Below are 22,411 nucleotides of genomic sequence, written 5' to 3'. Positions count from 1 at the left end.
ACGGATTCTATAATGAGTATCTCTTACAAAGCATCAGCCAATATCGTTCTTGGGTGTTAAAAGAAAGCCTTCCCATTAAGCAAAACTAGCATGAATGAATACTGTCACCATGATTATTAACAATGTTTTGGCAGTTCTTACCAATTCAGTAAGAGAAGAAAGAAATAAGGGGTCTAGTTATAAGAAATATAGAAATAGAGTTATTTTCTGTAATAAAATTAGTACAGGATCAGAGAATTAATTAAAATATTATTGGAATTAATGAGTGTTCATAGAAAGGGTTGGATAAAAGATGAAAATTCAAACGGCTTTTAATTATACAGGAAAATGGAAACAAAAGATTTATAATAGCATTAAAAAACCATAAAATATCTAAGACTATCTATAATAAGAGATGTACATGGAAAACCCCACAAAACTCTGAGACACACAAAAACTTAAATAAATGTTCCTGGAGGGTTAATTAGAAAACTGTGAAGAAAGTCATTCTTGCCACATTAATTTAGAGATATCCAGAATTCAATTAAAAAAGAAAACTCAAGGGGATTAATTTGGAATTTGACAGTGTTTCTAAAGTTCATCTGGAATAGCTGTTGAAACACAACTATGTATAGAAATTTGTGTCTATGCCCCTCTTTAAAATCTACTTAATAATCCTGAAGAAACTCGTTTTATTTGGAGATTTACAAAACAAGTCATTCAGTGTCTCTGCCTGCTCTTTCAGCTATTAAATTAATAAAGAAGAGATTAGCATTCATTACTTTGGAGGCCTCAAAACTGAAGGATATTTTCTTTAAAAAGTTGTTTTTTTCTGCCTGTTATTTCTTTGCATTTTATTCCTTTTTAATCCTAATTTCCCCTAGGGCAATGTAAGCCCCTGCAAGGCTTTGTGGCTACTTAAAAGTACCCCTTGAAAGCTTTCAATTTACTAGAATTCAATCCCAGCTGTGCCTCTTTTGCAGTCCGTTCCAGCTTATTTTTGAAAAGTAGATTAATATACTTACCTCCAATATTGGCTGTGAGGATACAGCCACAAATTATTAACTAGCACAGAGGTTGGCACATACCAGAAACTTAGTAAGTATGATTTGTTGTAAATTATATACTTTCCAGGCTTCCCTTTCTCTCTATTTTCCCTGGTTTGTGTATGTAACTATTTACTTTTATTTAATTCAACCTCATATTCCGGTTAGAACACAGTTGTTCACATGTGTGTCTCCTGTGCTAGGCTGTGATTTCTTAGAGAGAGAAGGCACTATTTTACTCCTCCACACATCCACACAGCTCCTAGCCCACAACTCTGCATTTCAGATGCCCATTGATGAGAAAGAGAGGAAGAAAAAGAATAGACCGCGGTGTGTGTGTGTGTGTGTGTGTGTGTGTGTGTGTGTGTGGTGGGGGGGAGGGGGTAGAAAGGAGAGGAAGAAGATGTTGATTTTTCATGATTCACGGAATATGTATGTACTCTAGCAATACAATTTTTTTGATGTTTATTTATTTTGAGAGGGGGAGAGAGAGAGAGCATGTGCACGTGCAGTGGGGGGCAGAGAGAGAATCCCAGGCAGCCTCTGCACTGTCACGGCAGAGCCCTACTTAGCGGCTCAAAGTCACAAACCGTGAGATCATGACTTGAGCCGAAATCAAGAGTGAGATGCTTAACCGGCTGAGTCACCCAGGCGCTCCTCTAGCAATACAATTTTATTTCATTGTATCTTAAGTTTAATAAAATATCGGTATTGTGGAAGATGTACTATATTAGTACAGAGAAGTGAATGGACACATATAAATCAGACTCCATCAGTGAGGACCCCAAAATAAACCACAGACTAACATGTTCACAACATTTACTGGATTCCCACTATGTACTTAAATGATTTCAGGGTTCTGGCTCTTAATTCTATACTCTATCCATGGCTTAATAGAGAAGAAATGTTGATATACTGAAGCAGCCATAGTCTCATGTATTATAAAAGTCAGGAAGTAGTGACTTATGAGTCCCATAATAGCAATAGTAGCCCTGCTTGCTCTACAATATTATTTTGTTTTACTGCATATGGTCTGGGCTCCAGGGCTTTATTTATGTGCAATGGGGTGGAGTTATAGCTGCCAAAAGGAAAATGTTAATTTATTATTTTTTTTTTACTTATGCATATAAAACAAGTACAATTTTCCTCAATGCTTAACTGGTAACCTTATAATATTATTAAGTTAATAATCTGAGTCATCAATGAGAATTTTTAAACAGCACCTAATAAAGCTCTAAATTAAATATAAGCAAATGCAAAAATATAGGAAGAAGCCGATCAATGTTCAAGAAGAGGTAGGATTGGGGCACCTGGGTGGCTCAGTCAGTTACGTGTCTGACTCTTGACTTCGGCTCAGGTCATGATTTCATCGTTCTTGAGATCCAGGCTCCGTGTTGGGTTCTGCACTGACAGCATGGAGCCTGCTTGGGATTCTCTCTCTCCCTCTCTCTACCCCTCCCCTGCTTATGCTCACTCTTTTCTCAAAATAAAAAAACAAAAATAAATAAAAAGCAAGAGGTAGGATTGAAAAAGCAGGTAGGCCTTAACAGAACGGGTCAGGTAGGGCATTTTGCAGTGAGAACCAGGAAAATGAAAGTAAGAAGTCAAGACTGTGTTCAGGAAAGTGGGCAGAAAAAATCTATAGTAGAGAGGAATGGGAAGAAAAACAACAGATAAAACAATGGATAGATAGCATGAGTTCCGATTATGCATGGCCTTGAATGTCAACGCGAGTACTTGGGTTTGGTCATATAAATAAGATACTTTCTCAGGAAGGTTCCTGGGTGGGTGAGACCATTATGAAAATGAAATGCTGGGAAGATGAGCAGACAGCACTGTGCACAAGAGACTCAAGGAAGCAGGGAAACCAGTGTGGAAAGTACTGCAGTGTTTTCACATATGAAATCATTGTTATTTAACATAATTTTAAAAATGTGTAGTGCCTGGGATTTGGCCACAGTTATTTCTGTATAACAGACAATGGAAAAAGAGAGCAAACAGCAGTTCTAGGTCAAGGCAGCCTTTCTTTGAACCTTATATTGTATATCAGGGTGATTATGGGTGTCATTAAAAGGGTCCACGTGAGGGTTGCCTGGGTGGCTCAGTCGGTTAAGCTTCCGACTCATGGTTTTGACTCAGGTCATGATCTCATGGTTCCTACATTTGAGCCCCCATGTCGGGCTTTGCACTGAGCATGGAGCCAGCCTAAGATTCTCTCTCCCTCTGCCCCTTTCCCCCACTCGTGCACACTCTTTCTCTCCAAATAAATAAATGAATTTAAAAAAAGAAGGGTCCACATGAAAGACACCCTACTTGGGATATAGAAAATGTGAAATAGGGGTGTCTGGGTGGCTCAGTCGGTTAAGCGTCCTATTTCGGCTCAGGTCATGATCTCATGGTTCGTGAGTTCAAGCTCCATGTTGGGCTCTGTGCTGACAGCTCAGAGCCCGGAGCCTGCTTCGGATTCTGTGTCTCCCTCTCTCTCTGCCCCTACCCTTCTTGCATGCTTTCTCTCTCTCTCTCTCAAAAATAAATAAATGTTAAAAAAAAAAGAAAATGTGAACGTAATGGAATCACCACTAGATAAGATAGGGAAAGACACACTACTGAAAGTATTTCAGAGCGTCCAATACGTGGCAAGACCTCATTGAATAAATATCACCTTCATATGAACAGCAATTTGAAAAGCCTTTCACATGTCATATCAATAGCTGGTATGTATGGAGCATTTGCTCAGTGCTTACCAGGCACAACTCTAGGAGGCAGGTACCATCAAAGATGTACAGCAGACAGTAACCTGCCCAACGTCATGTTGCTGGGAATGCTGAAGCCAGGATGGGGACGCAGGGGACTAGCTCCAGAGCCTGTGCTGTCAACACTACACTAAATTGCTGTTCATCCCACCTGCTCTTCAAAACAACCTATGAAGTAAGTAAGATGAATCTGATTTGCTCGACAAATATTTGCAGAATTCTTACCTTAGCAGGTAAGTACCTGTACTGATTTGCTAAAGATGTATGAGCCACAACCCCTACTGTGAAGAAGCTTACAGTCTATTCGGCAAGGCAGACAAATAAATCCACATTTTACTGATGAACAACAGAAACTCTAAGTTTCCATACATTAAATAACCTATTCAAGCACGCAGCTGGTATAGAGGGCAGTTAGGCTTTGACTTAAAGGCTGCCATTAACATCTCCAAGTCTAACGCTTCGTCTGAGTCATGTTACTTCCTTTAGTTGCCTACTGGGCAAAAAGAAAAGAAAACAATACAACAATATCATAACCAGGGCTATCTAGTCTGGCCAAGCTTCTATAAAAGAGCCTGATTTGGATGAGATGGGAACACGAAAGGTTGTGATTCTGATGCAAACAGCACAGGCCAGTGAACCACATATTGGTTCAACAGCTGAAACATGTATCGTTTCAAACACTAAATGTCCTATCATTAATAATTTTTGCTAAAATTATTTCAGATGCTTTGGGTGAATCACTCACATTGGGCCATTTTCCTTAAGAAAACCCAATATAAATCCTTGTGGGTTGAGAAGCTGAAGGTGGCCCCAACTGATTAAGTTCCCCAGTAATTATAACTATTGTTCACTTTCCTTCTGCCCCTTTCATGCCCCCTAACAGAGGCCTACAATCCCCCTTTTACATGTAAGAGAGCTATCCAAAACTACTTAACTTTACCAGCCTGTGAAATGTGTTTTACCAAATTTGTGTGGCCCATTAAGGTTTCTTAGTGTGAACAGCTGCTGCTTACAATACGATGTTAGCTGCCAGTCCAGTGTAGCTGGCAAGATCAAGGGTAGCAAGCATTCATTCGCTGTCTCTACTCACCAGGGTGCTCAAAGCCATGCCAGGTGTACATCTCTTTACTTCTTCATGTCTCCTAAGGGTCCTGATCGGGATCAGTCACACATGTAGTGTAGGCAGCGAGTCACTATTATATAACGTGGGGGATGAGGATAAAGGCCTCCCATGCCCCCAAATAACTCCTGTTCCAGCCCGTCAAAGTAGCTGAATTTAAGGAACAGAGGTTTGATCATAGGGAGCTAGGAGGGTTATCAAGGAGGTTAACAGGTATTTACCAAACACACGTTTATAAGCCCAACACTATAGGAGATCGGGCATGATCGATGTGACCAAGGACAGGGGCCAGAGTTCACCTGTATCATTAAGATAAAAATGTAGTCTTTTACAATGATATTAAAATCAAATTTATTTTTAGGAAAATGTAAAGTATTTTTAAATCTTTACACTGTTTATCCAAGGGGCAGCAGTGTGTACTGGAGAAAGGGCCAGTCTTTCATCTACTTTTCCAACCTCATTTCTGAGCATCCCGTGATCCAGCCCCTCTGAATGACCAGTAGCCCCCTAAGCTGCTCAGCTTGTTTGCCAGGCTCACTGCTGAGCATACACAGATAAATGCAGAGTCCCGGCCCCTAAGCAGCTCATAGTTAATCAGGAAAGAACCACAGCACCAGAGATTGGTATGGGGAATTAGGGAGCTCCAAAGGGGGAAAGTGACCCAGCACTGAGGGCAGGGGGTAGGCAAGCAAGGAGGAAATGATCCTGGGCTGAGTCTTCAGAGATGTGGAAGTCTCCTATGCAGCTGCAGTGAGTGGCATGGGCAGGGGCTCCCAGGCATCCGACCACTGTGTATGCAGGAAGCAGGGGTTTGTGGTGCTCAGATCGGAGTGGTGGAAGATGAGCTGGGGCAGGGGAGCAGGGCAGGTACCCATCATAGGGGTGACTCCACTGTAGCTGATGAAGGTCTGTCTCCTTGGCTCACTATAAATACTTTAGAAGGTACAGATCAAGAAAAAGATGAAAAGTTTTCAAACTTCCAGGATTTAGAGTTAACCACTATTAACATTTTGATACAGTCACTCTTCCCAACCCCAGTGCAGCTCTTTCTGCCCTTGGGTCCTGTCCCCATTCTTTAATAAAGTCATCTTTCTGCACCAAAAAATTTTGATATATAATGTTTATTATATTGGTATTTATTGATATTATAAATATTTATTGATATAATATTGATTTATTATATTGATATTTAATGTTTATTATTTTGAGAGAGAGACAGAGCGTGAGCAGGGGAGAAGCAGAGAGACAGGGAGACACAGAATCTGGAGCAGGCTTTAGGCTCTGAGTTGTCAGCACAGAGCCCGACGCGGGCCCAAACCCACAGACCGCGAGATCATGACCTGAGCCGAAGTCAGACACTCAACTGACTGAGCCACCCAGGTGCTATATATATATATATATATATGATATATAATGTTTTATATATGTGTGTTTATACTACTACTAATTTCAAAAATGGAATCATTTAAAAGTGTGGCATATACATACAATGTAATACTATTGAACCTTAAAAAGGGAATTCTAATACACCCAACATGGAGAAACCTTCAGGACATCATGCTACATGAAATAAGTCACTCATAAAAAGATAAATACTGCATGATTCTACTTATATGAGGTACCTAGACTAGACAAATTCGCAGAGAAAGCATAATGGTGGATGCCAGGGAGTGAGGAAGGAAGAGGAAGGAGGAAGTTGTTTGATGGGTACAGAATTTCAATTTTGCAAGATAAAAAGAACTTTGGAGGGCTAGTATCCAAAATCTATAAAGAGCTCACCAAACTCCACACCTGAAAAACAAATAATCCAGTGAAGAAATGGGCAGAAAACATGAATAGACGCTTCTCTAAAGAAGACATCCAGATGGCTAACAGGCACATGAAAAGATGCTCAACGTCGCTCCTCATCAGGGAAATACAAATCAAAACCACACTCAGATATCACCTCACGCCAGTCAGAGTGGCCAAAATGAACAAATCAGGAGACTATAGATGCTGGAGAGGATGTGGAGAAACGGGAACCCTCTTGCACTGTTGGTGGGAATGCAAATTGGTGCAGCCACTCTGGAAAACAGTGTCGAGGTTCCTCAGAAAATTAAAAATAGACCTACCCTATGACCCAGCAGTAGCACTGCTAGGAATTTACCCAAGAGATACAGGAGTACTGATGCATAGGGGCACTTGTACCCCAGTGTTTATAGCAGTACTCTCAACAATAGCCAAATTGTGGAAAGAGCCTAAATGTCCATCAACTGATGAATGGATAAAGAAATTGTGGTTTATATACACAATGGAGTACTATGTGGCAATGAGAAAGAATGAAATATGGCCCTTTGTAGCAACGTGGATGGAACTGGAGAGTGTGATGCTAATAAGTGAAATAAGCCATACAGAGAAAGACAGATACCATATGTTTTCACTCTTAGGTGGATCCTGAGAAACTTAACAGAAACCCATGGGGGAGGGGAAGAAAAAAAAAAAAAAGAGGTTAGAGTGGAAGAGAGCCAAAGCATAAGAGACTCTTAAAAACTGAGAACTGAGGGTTGATGGGGAGTGGGAGGGAGGGGAGGGGAGATGATGGGTATTGAAGAGGGCATCTTTTGGGATGAGCACTGGGTGTTGTATGGAAACCAATCTGACAATAAATTTCATATATTAAAAAAAACAGGGGCGCCTGGGTGGCGCAGTCGGTTAAGCGTCCGACTTCAGCCAGGTCACGATCTCGCGGTCCGTGAGTTCGAGCCCCGCGTCAGGCTCCGGGCTGATGGCTCGGAGCCTGGAGCCTGTTTCCGATTCTGTGTCTCCCTCTCTCTCACTCTGCCCCTCCCCCGTTCATGCTCTGTCTCTCTCTGTCCCAAAAATAAATAAACATTGAAAAAAAAATTTAAAAAAAACAAAAAACAAAACAAACAAAAAAGAAAATAGGGTTGAATCTTGGCACTATCGTTTACTAGCTCTGCAAATTTTGGAAAATTTCTTACATTTGCTAAAACTCTGTGTAGTCATCTGTTAAATGGGATTAAGAGTTCCCACTTCATTAGGTTGTTTTTAGAATCCATAGCTAATGCATGCTGTTCATGATTTAAATATATACCACCTTCCTGGTCTAAAAAAAAAAAAAAAAAAAAAAGAACTTTGGAGAGATTGAGTGTGAAACAATGTGAATACAGTTAACACCACTGACTGTATACTTAAAATTGGTTAAAATAGTAATTTTATTTATATGTTATATTATATATTATATTATATTATATTATATTATATTATATTATATTATATTATATTTTGAGAGAGAAAGAGAGAGAGTAGGGGAGAGGGAGAGAGAGAATCCCAAGCAGGTTCCGGGCTGTCAGCACAGAATGCGACACAGGACTCAGTCTCAAACCGTGAGATAATGACCTAAGCCGAAATCAATAGTTGGGTGCTCAACCAACTGAGCCACCCAGGTGCCCCTGTAATTTTATATTGAGTATTTTACTACAAAAATAAAAAAAAAATAAAACAAAATCAATAAATCTGTCTTAATACTTTTTTTTAAATGTTTTATTTATTTTCAAGAGAGAGAGAGAGAGAGACAGAGCGCAAGCTGGGGAGGGGCACAGAGAGGGCGACACAGAATCCGAAGCAGGCTCCAGGCTCTGAGCTGTCCGCACAGAGCCCGACGCAGGGCTCAAACTCACGAATGGTGAGATCATGACCCAAGCAGAAGTCAGACGCTCAACCGACTGAGCCACCCAGGCGCCCCTGTCTTAATACGTTTTAAACTTATTTTTGTGATCATTTTTCCGTGTGAGAAATACATTTATATACCTCCAACAATATTTCACAAGACTGTATAGTGTTCTTGTAGAGATGTTCTTGTAGAGATCTCAATGTACTAAACATAAGAGAATTATTTTTATGGAAGTAACCTGCGAATGCTTCGCTAACAGGAAGAGATGGTAAAGGGAAGAGATAAAAGACCACAGAAAAGAGGAATACAGAGCAAAGGTCTTGAAGGAAGCATGAGGAGATGGTACTCAGGATTCAGGTAATGTGGTGGCCTTAAGCATGCAGAAAACAGGATACCACATCCTCTGAGGAAAGGACATGAAGACAGATATGACTCTATTTGCATTTATAAGGAAGACTTAGGGCAGCTGAAGGAAGTCAAGAGACTGGATGCCTCAGTGATGTTAAAGAGGTGGAGGGAGTAGGGTATGGAACAGCTAGAAGGATGTATAGTGATGTTCAGAGAGAATGGGACACTGAGGTTGAGATTTCTGAGGGGGCGCCTGGGTGGCTCAGTCAGTTAAGCCTCCAACTCTTGATTTCGGCTCAGGTCATGATCTCAGCGTTCATGGGTTCAAGCCCCACATCAGGCTCTGCACTGATAGCATGGAGCCTGCTTGAGATTTTCTCCTTCCTCTCTCTCTGCCCCTCCTCCACTCGTGCTCTTTCTGTAATTAAATAAACATTAAAAAAAAAGATTTCTGATGTGAAAAGTATTTTGAACAAGAATTTGTGTGGAGGGTTGGGAGTGAGCAGCTATGGTTTAGCTGGAGGTGAACTTATTAAAATGGTCCTGGGGATTTTGAAGCCAGATTTATGGTCAGATGTTCCATCATGGTATCATTGTCAAGGGTTATGACAAGAGTTGGGGAGCCAGGGAGGCAGAGGAGACGTGGAACCTGGTCCTCAGTTCCTCAAGGAATGAATGAAGTGACTAGGAACTGGATGGATAGGAGTGCTGAGAAGGGGTGGAAGGTACTCTACCATGTTTGCATGACACACCTTTTCATGCAGTGGCCCATATGGAAGAGTGAGAGAGCAGTCAGTCAAAAGGTCAAGGTCATTATTAGACATGGATTCTCTTGGGGCAGAGGAAAAGAATGGGAGGAATGAACAGAGGACCAGAAAACATTAAAAGGGAGTGAAAACACAAGATGTGATATGTAGGGGAGGTGGGTGTGAAAGGTCTTGTTGACACAGTTAGGTGGTGGAAGAGGTAGGAGGTCATGGGGTTATGGACACAGGTGGATGGCCAGGCTTGAATGAAAGAAAATGATTGCAGGATCCAGGTCTAGTTTCAAAAAAGAGGTAAGAAATGCTAGTAAGTTTGTAGAGAGAGAGCATGCTACAAGACTTCTAGTTCTCAGAGCACTTTCTTGGGTATTTCCAAACTCTTTTTCTCCATAACACATTTGTCACACACTATACTATTTCCTTATTTATCTATTTCTGGTTGGTCTTCTCCAATAGACAATAAAGCTCCCTGAGGGCAGAGATGCTGTTTTGTTCACTGTTCTATCACCAGCACCTAGATGATGTCTGCACACAGTAACACCTCAATACGCCATACTTGTTGAATGAATGAATAAATGAGTGAGTGAATGAATAAATGATAAAGCCCAGTTAGGATAAGGATATCCCGTGAGGTTTCCAAAACTGCAGGGAGGGTCTTCTCTATGAGGAAGGTATCTTATGGAGTTCAATCTTAGAGAGACAGAAAAATTTTTTTTACTTAAAAAAACATTTATTTATTTTTGATAGACAGAGCATGAGTGGCAGAGGGGCAGAGAGAGAGGGGGACACAGAATCCGAAGCAGGCTCCAGGCTCTGAGCTGTCAGTACAGAGCCTGACACGGGGCTTGAACCCACTGACTGTGAGATCATGACCTGAGCTGCAGTTGGACACTTAACCAACAGGCATCCTTTAGAGGAACAGAAAATTTAAGCCAGGGCCTCCTCCCAGGCTGTATCTGCTCTTTTGTTCATTTTCCCCCTTCTTCATGTGACTACTCCTTTTTATCCGTAAGACTCAGTTTGGGTGTCACTATCTCTGTCACCCTGGGTGCTCCTGGGTGCTCTCAAGGCACATAGTGATTCTTCTCTCCATATTATGCTTACCCTGCTGTAGGATAACTGTTTACATGTTGGTCTCCCCCATGAGACTGAGAAGCACACTTTACCTCAAACATACAGTAGGGCCTCTATAAATGTTTGCTGGATATATAAATGGAAAGCATTGGACATGTGAATTGGTCAATAAGAGCCTATATTTTTCTTTCTTTGAAGCTCACTTCTGTCATGCACAAATCTGCACTTTGGCCCCACTGAGTAAGGGGACCTCTGTTGCAAGGGCAACCGGGTGGGAAACAGCTCAGCAATCAACAGCAAAGATAAGTTGGAGCCTTTCTGTTTAAGATAAGGGAGGGGTCCGCTGTCTTTCATGTGCCCATTTCCCTGCCCATATGACCACAGGCAAGCCTGTGATAGCGTGATGGAGCACTGAAGTGCACAGGCTGCCCAGCAGACGGAATGAAAGAGCACCCAGGGAACTTTTTTAAAAATGTCTGATTTGGTCTGAAATGCAGCCTGAATTTTTACAGCTCTTCAGATGATTCTACTGCACAGCCAGGTTGAGAATCTCTACCTACAGCTCCTTGACATTTTCTCCTGGTGTGTGGCGCTGTCCAAGGTAGCATCTCCTCAAGCACTTCTTCACCCAAATGATTGCCCAAGCCAGCCATGGGCAAGGGTCAATGGTTGTTTGAACAACCCAGTGGAAGGGTGCTGTACCCTAGGACGGTATCAGAAGCCAAACCACATGGTTAATTGTACTGGAGGAAACCACAACTTTGTGTTGTCTAAATAAAACTGTGTTGTCCAACAGCCTCACATGGCTATTTAAAGTTAGATTAATCCTAATTAAAATTTTTAGTTGGGGTGCCTGGGTGGCTCAGTTGGTTAAGTATCTGACTCTTGATTTCAGCTCAGGTCATGATTTCACAGTTCATGAGTTCGAGCCCTGCATCAGGCTCTGTGCTGACAGCATGGGGCCTGCTTGGGATTCTCTCTGCCTCCTTCTCTCTCTGCCCCTCCCCCATTCATGGTCTTGTTCTCACTCTCTCAAAAATAAAATTTTTTTACACTTAAAAAATTTTTTTTAATTTTTAGTTAAAAATTCAGTTCCTCAGTTGCACATTTCAGTGCTCAACAGATAGTGGCTACTGTACTGCACAGTGCAGAAACAGAACAATTTCATTAACATAGAAAGTTCTATTGGATAATGCTAACATAACCACAAAAAAACCCTTCCTTCTGAAAATAACCTGTGGCTATATTCATTTTCTGCTATCATGGGCAAAATGAACCACATGGTTTGTAGACGGTAAACAAACTGAATTTCAGGTCATTCCTTCTCAGCAGTCACACCTAGATGAGGGAGAGTAGCCTTTTATGCCCCTTTTCCAGAATGAGAACTAAGACAGGAATTCTATGCTCTCATGAACAGAAGTTTTTCTGTATAGTTCCATATATGTATTAGGGCAGCAGTGGCTTTCCAACTTCTTTGACCACGACTGACAGTAAACAAAAATATTTTATATCACAGCCCAAAATACACACACACACACACACACACACACACACACACACACACACACACGTATATAACTGAAACTAAAGGTTTTACAAATCAATATTTATCCTTACTACATATTTTGCACTTGCATATTTTAATATATTCCATTGTATTGTATTTTCTGTTTCATTACAAAAATTAATCTACTTCACTGTTTTCACAGCTCTGTTGACCTACATTTTGAAAAACCACTATCTTAAGATATAAGTTGTCCACACAAAACTGGGACTCAACTTCATACCTCAGAGTTACTAACCAGCTAGATAATAATAGCTAACGTTTATTGGGCACTTACTATCTGCCAGGCACTGTGTTAAATGTCTAATATTCACTACCTTATTCAAGTCTCATAATAACCCCACAGAATAGGTGTCTGAGAATTGGAAAGGTCTGGGATTTTATGCCATTTGCACAAGTTATCTGCCACATTTCATGGATGCTGGCATAAGACCCAAGACTCCCAGGTCAGGGACAAAGGACTTTATTACTCTCAGCAATAGCAGTAGCTGGAGTACCTGCATTTTCTTGTACCATTCTCCAGCTCAATTCCTGCAAGGTGCCACAAAGAGGGTCATGTGATACCTGCACACACAGTGAGCAGCATTCCTGGAGAGGAACTCTGATCTGAGGAAATGCAAATCTATTATACTAGATGTAAGCATGCCTGCCCCTTGCTTCTGAGGGCAACACTACCTCTATATCCAAGACTGTTCATTACACAAACATCCTTGAAAAGACAACCCAGGACAAAAGCACAGTGCATGCCTCTCTTTGTAAAGACCTGTTAAAATGCACAGGATGCTCAGAGGACTCTCTTCCAACAGTGGTGCCATAGTACCTATAATAGCTTAAAAAGGATTAGGCAATTTATTCAAAGTTACACAGCTAGTGACCCAAGTCTATATGATACCTAAGCCTATGGTGATGACACCTTCTTGCATAGGCAATGGACAGTGCAATAGGAAGAGAGAAGTATTTGTCACTCATTTAGTCATTCACATGTGAAATCTGCTCCTACAGGAAGCAATTAACTGTGTATAATTAACTATATATGATAGGCCATTTTTTTCCACATTTTCTTCACGGATCCCATAAGAAGAGTATCATATGAACAGGGGTTGATAAGTTTTTCCTATAAAGGGCCAGATAGTACAGAATTTCAGCTTTATGGGCCAGATGGGCTGTTTCAACTGCTTGACTCTGTAGCGGTAGTACAGAAAGAGTCACAGGTAATACGCAACCAGCAGGCACGGCTGTGTTCCAATAAAACTTTATTTACAAAATAGTTTGCCAACCTCCATCCTCAGACAACTTGGTGGGATACAAAAAGATTATGTGACATAATTCCTACACAAAAGAAACAATGGTTAAACTGGAAAGTCAAGGTACACATGCCACAAGCAAGGAAACCAGGAGATACGTGAAACTGAAGTCAGCCTAGGTTCAACATCAGAGTCCTGTTAAGTCAGCCTTAACAGAGACAGTATGCCAAGAACTAGTGTAAAATATGCATAGGCCGTAACAGTGAAAATAAAAAAGTTACTCTGGGCCAGGGGCCACGCTAAGGATTTCACAAATGGTGACCAACAGCTAATAAAGATCACCATTTCTGAATTGCCAAATTTATGGCCCTGTAACTGTACGCTCACTTGGTTCAGTGGTCTGATCTTAAAAGATGATCATGTGGCCACCATTTGATCTCAACAGTATCCCTTCCCCCAAATCAGTTAATGGAAAACTGTTGTCTTTATTTTCACACGCATACAGAGACAATCAAAATTTTGGTATACAAATGGCAACCCTCCCCTTTTCATAGAAGTCAATTCTTATGCCACATATAAGCTCAAATGAAAATGGAAAAACACCAATCAAAATGTCATAGAAAAAATAATCTGCTCATTCAGGAACAATTCTATTAGCTGCTAAAATTACAGGGCGATAAATATTGTTCTTGTGAACACTGCTGTCATTGACAGGACTGGTGAAATTTTCAAAATGACATAAGTCTAAGATATGTGGGAACATAATACCACAAGAAAGAAAAACTGTCATCCGTAAGTGAATGTTCCTGCTACTGCATGTAGGTATATCTTAGTTACTAGTGTTTCTATGTAAATATAATTTAAGTTTTAGTGAAAAGTAGAATTTAGAAATTCCAGGAGATATATTTCCCCTAGAAATTCCAGGACAATTTCATTACAGAATTCTAATTTAAAAAACACTTCAGTAAAAAATAATATTTCTATTTGAAATGCTGTACAATGACATCAATATTTCTTAATTAACACCTTCCACTCATGAATCAATAGAATGAAAACTAATTTGAAAGACTGTCTTAGTAACCAGCCCCGTTTAAATAATATAATGTCCATTTTGCATATGTACAGTTTTGTTTTTGTCTTTTTGTTAAAGTACTCTGTACCCCCAACATAGGGCTTGAAGTCACAACCCCGAGATCAAGCATTGCATGCTCTAACGACTGAACCAGCCAGGTGACCTCGGCTATGTATAGTTTTAATTTATTCTTTAAAACTTCCAATTATTACCACTTAAAATATTTCTTTGGCAGCTAAGCCATTATAAGTGTAAAAAAAAAAACCCAGGAAGAAGTCTACTTTGTTAATAAATGAAATGTTTGATGTAAGGCTATGTTGTTTCTGGAGACATTTATGTTTACATTCAGTTGAAAACCATTATAATTCATTATAATTATTGCAGAATTAAATAACACCATTTAAACTACAGACTAATTTCCTCTACTGCCACAGTTAATCACAAGTACTTCTTTTTTTTTATTGAAAAAAAAAATTTTTTTTTTAATTTTTTTTTCAACGTTTTTATTTATTTTTGGGACTGAGAGAGACAGAGCATGAACGGGGGAGGGGCAGAGAGAGAGGGAGACACAGAATCGGAAACAGGCTCCAGGCTCCGAGCCATCAGCCCAGAGCCTGACACGGGGCTCGAACTCACGGACCCCGAGATCGTGACCCGGACCGCGAGATCGTGACCTGGCTGAAGTCGGAAGTTTAACCGACTGCGCCACCCAGGCGCCCCGAAAAAAAATTTTTTTAATGTTTATTTATTTTTGAGGGAAAGAGAGAGAGATAGCACAAGCAGGGAAAGGGGAGAGAGAGAGGGAGACACAGAATCTGAAGCAGGCTCCAGGCTCTGAGCTGTCAGCACAGAGCCCAACGTGGGACTCGAACCCACCAACCGTGAGATCATGACCTAAGCCAAGGCTGGATGCTTAACCAACTGAGCCACCCAGGCGCCCCCACAATTACTTCTTAAGCTTTGTCTACACTTGCCTAAAAGTGTTACATGACCTTCAGTGGTTTTTCAAAGACTGAACTCCTTTGTATTCCACAGGTAGAGTCTGTATCACTGTCTTCAGAGATGGACGGCTCTGCAGCCTTGAACAAATTTGAATGTCTCAAGGACATTCGGTACTTTTTAAAGAAGAAAAGTAACCACAATGACAAGCCGTTGCCTCTCCTATTCTACCTGACAAAGTCTACGGGCATGTGATCGCTTATATTTGGTCTGACCTTTAGGGAAAACTGAAATCTACTTCCAAAATGAAATTAGTTTTACTTTCTAGATTACACTAGGGGAGAAAAAAAAGATTTCCAGACCCAATTTTAAGACATCTCCTTTTATATAAAATTCTTTTTTTTTTTTCTTCTTTTTTTTTTTTTTTTTTTTTTTTTTTTTTATTTTAGGGACAGAGAGAGACAGAGCATGAACGGGGGAGGGGCAGAGAGAGAGGGAGACACAGAATCGGAAACAGGCTCCAGGCTCTGAGCCATCAGCCCAGAGCCTGATGCGGGGCTCGAACTCACGGACCGCGAGATCGTGACCTGGCTGAAGTCGGACGCTTAACCGACTGCGCCACCCAGGCGCCCCTAAAATTCTTAAAACAATATTGTTTTCCATTTATTATATTAAAATTTAAATCAAAAGGTACAAACTTCTAGTTATAAGTAAATATAAATCCTCAGGATATAACATATAGCATGGTGACTATAGCTAATAAAACTGTTTGTATGTATTTGAAGGTTGCCAAGAGGGTGGATCTTAAAAGTTCTCACCATAGGAAAATTTGTAACTATATGTGGCGATGGACTTTAACTAGACTTCCTTAGTCATTGTGCAATATATGCCAATATCTCATCAATATGTTGCACATCACAACCAATATAATGTTATATGCCAATTATATATAAAATATGTATACACACCATGAAGCACCTACAGGCAAGAAGTGATTCTGAAAAGTTTAGAATGCAGCAAAAACTGGGGGATTTATGGGATGGACATATCTATTTAGACCATTTGTGACTATTTGCTACAACCAGTATGCAGAAGTTAGCAAGTGGTTAGGAGGGAAGGAAGCCTGCACAATTTGTAGGCAGTCTCAGGGTCATTCGTGTTTCTTTGGTCACCAGGCTGCCTGACCAAGGGCATTAGCTTTCAGAGGCCATGGACTGGCAGCAGAGAGGTCTCCCCTAGTTTACACATAATGCAATGACCACCTCTCACCATTTAGGACTTGTCTTCCACAGAAAACACCTGTGGTCTGCTCATTTCTGTACTTGTGCAATGCTGTATAATGCTTGAGCCTCACAGGTCTGCAGATGTCCGTCTATGTATCACTGTTACACTGCAATATGGGAGGTGAGGGGGTTGAACTAAATGGGTTCTGTTACCAGACTGCCCGGGGTCCAGATTCTGCTTCTATGACATCCTGGAATATAGGTACTGTGGGATTGTGGCAGTGCTTATATATATCAAAGGACTGTTGTGAGAAACAAAATAATACATGTAAAGCATTCAGCATGGGGCCCTGTAAGTACTCAGTGATGTTGCTTGTTAAAATTGATGATCACATTTGTCTCAGATCAGTGTTTTCCAAAAGTGGGTCCCAAGCCTAGTTTCAGAGGCAGTATTTTACATCATGATCTAGGATACACACACTTATATATTAATACTACAAACACTGGGCCTGCTTATATAGTCCTTACTATATATGGATTGGGCAGTGCAGAGTCAGGATTTGAACCCAAGGGTCCTGTTAATGTAGTGCTTTTAACCACTATGCTCCTTGTGGCCTTGTATTTGCCACATGTGGGAGAACCAAAAATTTCGTTAATCACTAGCAGCTCCTACTCAGAGGGACGCATAGTGAGAATTCCTATTCTACTACTACATATTCCATTTCATTTTTTAAAAATGCTGATTCTAGGGGTGCCTGGGTGGCTCAGTTGGTTGAGCGCCTGACTTCGGCTCAGGTTATGATCTCGCGGTCCATGAGTTCAAGCCCCGCGTCGGGCTCTGTGCTGACAGCTCAGAGCCTGGAGCCTGCTTCGGATTCTGTGTCTCCCTCTCTCTCTGACCCTCTCCCGTTCATGCTCTGTCTCTCTCTGTCTCAAAAATAAATAAACATTAAAAAAATTTTTTTTTAATAAAAAAATAAAAATGCTGATTCTAACCTTTTAAATCGATTTCATGACTTAGGACACATGATTTGAAAAATACTGTAAGTGTTATATGAAAAATTTTTGGAAACACTAATAAAAAAGTTAAATGAGTATATGTATCTCATCTTAGAGGCTTCACCATGTTATTGTGAATTGTAAATCTCAAAAAAACAAAGGATTATATGGAACATTTCCTAAGTGTATTCAAGCATCCTTAAGTGATGCTCTAGGCATTCCTTGAGGCAGGGGTACTCATTTATCAGATTTATGGGAATTTTAAGGGGGAATGGTTGTGTGTCACTGTCTACCTCCTACCTCTCTCCAAATGTCCCTCCCCTGGAAAAATTTAAAAGTGCAGAAACTGACTTTTTTTTTTTTTAATTTTAGAGAGAGCCAGAGAGCCAGAGCCAGAGTGCATGCACAGCAGAGGAGGCAGAGGGAGAGGGAAGTGGGAGGAAGGGGGGGGGGGGGGGGGGGGGGGGGGAGAGAGAGAGAGATGGCTCCACACTCAGTGCAGAGCCCGATGTGGGGCTGGACTTCATGACCCTGGATCATGACCTGAGCAGAAATCAAAAGTCAACAGACTGAGCCACCCAGGCACCCCTAGAAACTGACTTTAAGAATAAGTGATTCTGTAATGTGCAAGAGAGCAAATTTAAGCAAGTTCAAGAACACAGACACATGGGGCCAAGCATCTAAACAACTCTGGGTGAGGCTTTTTTTGTGGCTACCAAATATCTATAAATTAAAAAGGGAAACTTTTTTTTTTTAGAGTGGAATGGAACTTCAGCAAACACATCCTTTAGAGTAGATGCTAGTGTTTTTTGTAATAACAGGATGACAGAGTGAAATTTTATTTCCTGGTTCTATCACTGCTTATTTCCACTTTCTTCTAAAGAATAATCACCATCAAATGTTATCTCTACAGGAAACAGGTAAAGACAATTCAGAGCTGGACTATCCAGTATGATAGCCACTAGCCCCGTGTGGCTATTCAAATAAAGTTAAATAAAAATTAAAATTGAGTTCCTCAATAGCACTAGACACATTTCAAGTGCTCAATAGCCACATGTAGCTCGTGGCTAGCACTTTGGACAAATTATGGAACATTTCCATCACTACAGAAAGTTTTATGGGACAGTACTGATATAGAGAAAGACCATTTACAGATGCTTAAAGAAAACTATTCATTTCTTATTTGGGAAAAGAGTTCTAAGCCCTACTCAGCAGAGGTGGCTTGACTTAAACCACTGTGGGATTAAATTTGAAGGCTACTGCCCAAAGATTCTGTTATTATCTCAAAATACCATTCCAACGGGCCTAAAATCTCTTTGCATTAAGACTTTCCATTGCTGCAAGTTATCTTTTAAAATCCAAACGTGACAGGAAATGCTGTTTGGTGACAGCAACGACTTGTTAAAGTGTTACTAACTCATAAGCGAGTTTGAAAGTACTTAGAGCAGTTTATGAAAAACCATAAAGACACACAGCACCGTCCAATCCAGGAAGAAAAGTCTGCAGTTACAATAAGTAGGGATGCGCTTCTGTTGTTACCCTTAGGATAAGGAAAATATGTATTACATACCTGAGTCTGTTCCTAGACTTCTCATGAATTTAGACCCAGATTTGGTAATGGTCTTTGTATCTCATTTTGAGAACTTTAGTACATATCTTATTTGAGCCTCACAGAACCTAATTACCACTGGAGTGTGGATTCTGAGTGCTATAGATCCTTCTGGTGAAGGGGAAGACTGAGAGGTAATACATTATCTTGTCAGTGTCTGTCTTGCTTAATTGGTTACTGAAATGATCCCTAGTGGCCAGATTATAGTGAAAGCAAATGGCTAAAATTGCAGGGGCCAGCTAGCTTTTCCTCTTTCATGACTGCGGGCTGCCCTATTAATCTGGCCATTGTACTGCAGAGGTGTGCTTGGGTCACAGGGGAAACAAAGCAGGGGTGCAGACAAGAGTGTAAAGCAAAGTGCTGTCCCTGTTGGTGATCACAAAGCAGGTAAAATGAGTATAAAAAACAACAACAACCTGCAAGGTCACTGTAAGCATGATTGTGGTCGTTCTATGACAAAGACTAAACATTAGGCATTATTATGTTCATACAAAAAATTATTCCACAGAGCAAACTATCTCCTCCACAAAGCAATCTGTGAAAGGCATTTGATGAGAAATACGTGAGTTAAACAATTGCTATAAAGACACCAACATCAGTTTAAATAATCCAAACAAATTGCCTATGGCTAAAGGCAGATTTAATAAACATGCACTTTCCAAATCCTTTAATATGTTTGTTCAATGTCATAACATCTACCAACCAGTTATTAATGGTAGCAAATTTTCTTTATCCTTTTATTTACCATGTCCAGTTTTTGAGCTTCCAAGTTGGAGAGCTTGCAAAACATTTATTAAATAACGTATAAATAAAGGATACACCATTAAAATTCCTGTGCTTATGCCTTGAAGATTAAACTCACATTTCTAGTTAAGAGATGACAGCTATAGCTAATCTTAGAAACATGGTGTCTCTAGGACACATAGAAAAAAAAAGTTTCGGATTTAATGCATGAGTGCTAAGACAAAAATTCTTTGATCTGCAAATATCACATATATGAGCCTAACAATTTTTCCTTGAAAACTTTAAGTAGGTCAACTTATTAACTGCTACCATGGAGTTTATATATTCACATTCGCCTATCTTTATGATGAACTGCAGCCCAGAATGGAGTTACAGCCCTGCACTATAAAAAACTTGCCTTTGATTCGAGCAGAGAAATGAAGAAGCAGAAACTAATATTACCATTTGGCTTTGTTATGTTGTAATGGATCCAATACTTTTTTTTTTTTTTAACATATCATTATATTTGGTTCTCAGACAAGACCTCGCATGTAGTAAGAGGGAATGGGATTACTCGAGGAGAGGCTTCCATCCCAACTGGGCTATGTTCTCCCATTTGCAGTCAAAATCCTGGCTCAGCCATGAAAGACGGTCTGGCCGGAATAAACCTGACAAAAAAATCAGTGGAGCGTTTGTGATATAATAAAGTGTTCTGGAGGGAAGAGTGGACAGAGAACTGGGATGGGTAGAGAAAAAGGGAATATGTAATTTAAAATGGGAAAAACACTCTTCTTCTCGATTTGATTCATTTATGGAGGAGGAAACCACTAAATAAGGTCTTTCTACATAATCCAAAGCTAATCACTTTTTTTATTGCAATGGATGACCAAACGGCCTCGGTGACCACCCCCCGCCCCACCGCTGCCTCCGCGAAGAAACCGAAAACCCCATTTCTTTCCAAGTGTGCACCCCGGAGAGGAAAGCCAGACTGTGCATTTAGAGTGGAGGGCGGTGCACAGGGCAAAACAAGTTAGTGCCTTCTTCCCGGCTACCTCGCTCCCCGAGCCAGCCTGACTTGGCTAACGGTAAAGTGAACAGCGAATGGCAGAGAGACCTGGGGGCCAAATTTGGGGTCGCTTCTGACCAGAGTCCTCCCGACAACAAAAGGCCTGGGGTTCCGAAGGGGGCGGCGGGTGGGGACACCTGTCAAAGGACGGGACGGAACCGCAGCCGGCGGGCGGCGCAGGGGCTCGGCGGACAGCACTGCGGCGGCGGCGGCGGCGGCAGGGACCGAGGCGCGTCGGCTCCGCGCTCGCGCGCGGGGGAGAGCCGGCGGGGACCACGCGGCGCCGCCGGACACTCGCGTCTCGCCCGCGGGGGCTCGGGCGGGCGGCTCCGCGCCCGGGGCGCTCCCGGAGGGGGCCCGAGCCGAGCAGGGCCCCCGCGGCCGGGAGGACACCGCCGCCCGAGCCCCGCTGCAGCGCCCGCCGCTCCCGGGCTCCGCCTCCGGGCTGAGCGCGGAGCCGGGCCCGACGCCCCCACTGGCTGCCCGGCGGCCCGGGCGGAGGAGGGGGCGCCGCGGGCGCCGCGCCTACCTGCTCCGGTGCGGCGGGGCCGCGGTCGCCTCGCGGGGCCGTGACCTGCGGCGGAGGCAGCGGCGGCGGCGGCAGCGGCGGCGAGGAGGGCGCTTCCTTCAGGAAGGGGTGGGATCTGCTCGGCCGCCCGCCCCCGCCCGCCCGCTGCGCCGCGGCCCGCCCCCGACTTATTCTGGGGTCCCCGCCGCGAGGCTTCCCACTGAGAGCGGAGTCCCCCACACCCCCGTCCCCGCGCCTCTGGCTGCCGCCGCCCTTCGGCTCCCCTAATAGTTACCCGGGACTGGAGCTGCGTGTGGACGGCCGGACCGCTTCTTTCCAAAGCCTTTGTGGACGCGTTTGCCTGGCGCTCCTCACCCAACAAAAGGAAGGGCAGAATCTGGGATCCTCCGCCTGGTGGTTATTTATTCTTGACCTCTTGTAACCTTCTGGCTGGCTCCCTTCTGTCTACACACCTAGGGTTTTTGCACAAAGCAGCTAAAATTCATTTTCATATCCACTGGCTGAATGTAGTTCTCCGCCACTCTGCGCTCTCCCGCGGTTTTCTTTCAGCGTAAAGAACAAACACCGGGCCAACTTCTGACCCTTGCAAGGAACAGTGGACTCCAAGGCCTCCCTCCCAGCGCCAGCTTGCTCTCTTCTTCCCGGTGTCTCGTCTGCGTCTGTTATAAAACTGTATTCATCGGCAT

At 42.1% G+C, this 22,411-nt stretch overlaps 1 protein-coding gene across 1 annotated transcript in view; it reads right to left on the bottom strand.

The window, feature by feature from the left end:
* The window catches only part of TMEM150C (transmembrane protein 150C), a 78,684-nt gene extending 56,902 nt beyond the window's left edge, over positions 1-21,782 (bottom strand). The window contains exon 1 of the mRNA XM_030313586.1: positions 21,726-21,782. The gene's annotated coding sequence lies outside the window, so the exon portion shown is untranslated. The remainder of the gene's footprint in view (positions 1-21,725) is intronic.
* Between the last annotated feature and the right edge of the window lie 629 nt (positions 21,783-22,411).

Source organism: Lynx canadensis, chromosome B1 (genome assembly GCF_007474595.2).
Source record: "Lynx canadensis isolate LIC74 chromosome B1, mLynCan4.pri.v2, whole genome shotgun sequence".
NCBI lineage: Eukaryota > Metazoa > Chordata > Mammalia > Carnivora > Felidae > Lynx > Lynx canadensis.
Note: the sequence above shows the minus strand (reverse complement) of the source record. Positions and strands in the feature narration are given on the sequence as shown.